This window comes from Gavialis gangeticus, unplaced genomic scaffold, assembly GCF_001723915.1.
Source record: "Gavialis gangeticus isolate Ggan-Ray unplaced genomic scaffold, GavGan_comp1, whole genome shotgun sequence".
Classification (NCBI taxonomy): Eukaryota; Metazoa; Chordata; order Crocodylia; family Gavialidae; genus Gavialis; species Gavialis gangeticus.
In genome coordinates, this window is record NW_017729033.1 from 79,973,345 (window position 1) to 79,977,712 (window position 4,368).

Here is a 4,368-nt window from a genome sequence, read left to right on the forward strand (position 1 = left end):
TCTGCTGGATGAAGACCACCAGCTAAATTAACTATGCTAATGTGCAAGTTATGCAACATTTCCATGGATAAACTAATGCACCAAATGCCAATGGGATAAAGGGTAGCTGAACATTCTTGTTTCCATTCTGGTAGTATATACCATATTTACCCAAATCCAAGATGACTGGATTTAAGACAACCCCCCCACTATAATTATAGCTAATTACAATAAATGCTAACAAAGTATTTGTTGTAATTTTCCATTTATAGTATCTAATTGGAAAGTTGTCTTAAATTCCTCTGTCCCACTGCTGCAGCAGGGAAAGCAGTGGCAGGGGGCAGGTGGAAGAGTGAAAATGGTGGGGGGGAGAAGGCAGGGAGTCAAGCAGCCTGACCCTTGCTGCCTATCCCCCGTCACCTGCCCTTTAACTATCTGCCCCTCTGCTACTTGCTTCCCCTATCCCTGTTCACCCTGACACCTGCACTCCATCTCTGATGCTTGGCCTCACCCCATCCCCTCTGCTCCCCCACCTACTGTTTACCCAGTTTAAACAGGATTCTAGCCTCACTCCAGCCCCAAGGCATGGAGTATATGCTTGCTCCAGTTCCAGCTTAGCCTGGTAAGTGGCAGTGGCAGCTGCAGCCAGGCCCTGAACTTGGGATGGAGTTGCTGCTGCTACTACCAGGCTGGGCTATAGAGCTAGAACAAGCATGTGGCTGGAGCCCTGCCAGAGCCAGAGGGTAAGTGGCAAGGAAGAGGGGAAAGGACTTGAAGAGGCAGACAGGCAGGGGTAGGGATAGGCAGCAGTTGTGCTTCCAACTCTGATCCCAATCCTGGGCTTGGGACAGAGCCACAGCAGTTGCTTGCCCCTCCCCCCCCCCTACACTGCCTTTTACTTGAATAAAAAAATGAGGGCCTTCCCTACCCACCTTGTTAAATTAGGAAAAAAACCTAATCTTGGATTCAAGTTAGTACGGTAATTAATGTGGCAACCTTGTTGCCTACAAGGCAAAGATGCATTATACTACAACTTGTTTGTCATCCACAAACTCTTACTCATAGGATGTGCTAACACTACAGCTCTGCTACTAGTGCCCAGGGTTGTGTGAATGAGGTGGATTGTGAACACCAGAAAACACAGAGAATCAGAGTTCTTATGACTGAATTTAGTTCCTTGAGGTCCAGTATACATTGAAGGCATCTCTTTCTTTCAAAATTGAAAAATACTTTGGGTAAAACCCTTCTCTCCTGAAACTGCCCACTACTTTTTTTTTTTTTTAATAGTCCCTGCTTGATCAGAAGTTATCCCCATTTACAGAGTCAGGGAGGAATCCCTAAGAAGTAAAAGGAAGGAAAGGAATGTACAGAGGAAGGCTCTCACACTGTATGTTATCTCAGAAATGCACCTGTGCAAGGTCATTGTCTGTAGCTGTCAAAAATGATATGGGTAGTCCTCAGCTGGGGTAGGATATGGTCATTTAGGAAATGGTCTACAACTCTGAACTCCCATGTCAAATCTGAGGTTGCAGATGTGGTCCAGAAGGTGTGGGGGAGGGCCAGGCCCCATCTTGTCCACTTGAAAGGAAGAATGATCTGGTCAGCCTGCAGGCCCTAAAAAGTGCCTCCTGGCTGAAGAACTGTTGCCACCCTTTGTCCTTCCCTGGGAAGGCCTGGGGTCCAGCCCAGGTACCATCTTTGCCACACAACCAGATGGACACCCCCAGTATTAATATGAATCATTAAAAACATTTTTACTCAAAATAAAATCCTTGGATATTGAGGACAGACCTTCATTAGAACTTCCTTCGCAGTCTTTCAGGAGTGTTCCAAACTGTTGCACTATTGCACAACAGTACTCAATCTTTACCTTTAATTCCATGTTTCTGAATAGCGCACACTACACCTATACAACACCTGCGTACCAATCATGACTGCCATTCTCTCATATTCTGTTCTAATGATTTTTACTTACTCCATCATTAGTTCTAGTAAATTCATTTTGTTTTCTGCATTAGCAGACATCTTCATTGTTTAATTTCTTAGAATAATCTTCCTGCCGTTGCCTACCTGACTACTGCTGTTTTAAATGCTAGTTCATTCTCTTTCCTTGCTATTTTTTTACCTCTCAGTACTCTTTCATTCACTGCTATATCCTCATTCACCTGATTTTCCTCTTCCTGCATATTAACACCAAGTGTGGACCTTACCTGAATCATTTATAACAAGTGTCTCAGTTTTCTAGCTTAAAACTTTTCTTATTAGTCAGTCTATCCTAGGGCCATAAAGCCACAGTTGAAGATCATCTGCTGCAACAAATTCATTTTCTATGAATGCCTCCCTAGTGGTCAGACTTCCCAAAACCTTCCTCAGAGTGCTAGTTGTTCAGCTCTCTGATCTTCATTTATTTGTTGCAGTTCTGCATGTCTCTGGGGAATGAAAGAATTCCTCTGATCACCAGAGACTCCATTTCTTTGAACATTTTTCTCTAGCCCAGCACAGATCTGTTGTAGTAGAAATCCAGTGGTGTCATTTGTTCTGAGACTAGTAATTGGAGGATTTTTCCCTTACTCCCATCAGGATACTTTTCAGCCTCAGATCCACATGCCTTTATTCTTGTTCTTGGCGAACAGCATTTCTTTTACGTGTTCTGGATTGGCTCTAAAGACAAGCCTGTTTAATCATCTTAACAAATCTTCATGTTTCTTCCTGCTATGGATATGATTCAAGCCAGCTTTTCACAGGCTGTATTTAGCACAAGCAGAAACAGCGGGAAGACTGAGAGGAAGGATGAAGAACTTTACCAGAGGGAAAGAACAATGTCACATATTCCACAAGAAATAAAAATTTAGAATGACTAGAATCTAAATTTTAGAATCTTTAAAACTAGAATATTTAAAGAAGTGATACTCCCGCTGTACTCAGTGCTGATGAGACTGCAGTTGTAGTACTGGTCCAGTTCTGGGTGCTGTACTACAATAAGGATGTGGAAAAACTTGAGGGGGTCCAGAGAAGAGCCACCTGTATGACCAGGGACTTGCAAGACAAAGTCATATGAGGAAAGGCTGAGGGACCTGGGCCTCTTTAGCCTAAAGAAGAGAAGGTTGAGAAGGGACTAGAAAGCGGCTTACTGCTACATCAGAAAAATGCATCAGCTCGGTGAACAACTGTTCACTAGGGCACCCCTGGGGATGACCGGGACCAATGGATGTAAACTCCTAGAAGGCTGCTTCAGGCTTAATACCAGGAAAAGCTCCTTCATAGTCAGGGTGACCAGACTGTGCAATAAACTCCCTCCAGAGGTGGTGCAGTCACCTACCCAAAGGTTTTCAAGAGGAGACTAGACAGTCACCTCACTGGGGTCACCTGACCCCAGTTGTCTTCCTGCCTAGAGCAGGGGGGCTGGACCCGATGATCTGCAAGGTCCCTTCCAGCCCCTAACAATCTATGATTTTATGAATCAATTCTACTAGCTAAACACATTCAAAATTTATTTCATAGCCAAACACCAATGATGTTCTGAGGTATGTAGGAATGTTTGGATAGCCTCTTGCCTGCTGTTGCTTTTGGTGTTCAGGTCGTGTGGGTCTGCACTCTAAGAGACTGTTGTCTGCAATAGTGTCCTAGAGTAGTGGTTCTCAACCTTTTTTGTACCAGGACCCATTTGTAAACATCAATAGCCAATCCTGACCCAGTGCCCCTCCAGCCCTGCTGCACCTCCCTCCCCAGGCCCTACTGTGAGGCAGGCTGGGGCATGTGGGGGGGCAGACTGGAACTCTGCCAGCATGCAAGAGAAAAGCCACCACTTCCCATTGTTCCTCCTCTTTAAAGGAGAATCCATTTTTAAAATTTGTTTGAGACCTTTTCCTATATTCTTGTGACTCACTTTTGTTCTAGAGCTAGGGTGCGATGCAGAAAGAATGACTTATATTTGTGCTTGGTGGAGAAATTTCAGAGAGACTAGCTGGTCTTTCACAATCAGTCCAGTGAAACTGCCCACAAGAATGGCTGGAGAGGTGCCGGAGGACTGGAAGAGGGCCAACGTGGTTCCCATCTTCAAAAAGGGGAGGAAAGAAGACCCGGGAAACTACAGGCCAGTCAGTCTTACCTTGATCCTGGGCAAGCTGTTCGAGAAAATTATTCTGGCACACATCCAGGAGGGGCCAGCAGGAAACTGCATGCTCAGGGGCAACCAGCACGGGTTCATCAGCGGCAGGTCCTGTCAGACCAACCTGGTGGCCTTTTATGACCAGGTCACTAAATCATTGGATGCAGGGGTGGCAGTGGATATAGTTTTCCTAGACTTCAGGAAGGCTTTTGATACTGTCTCTCACCCCATTCTCATTAGGAAGCTGGGGGACTGTGGCGTAGACACCCATACAGTCCAAT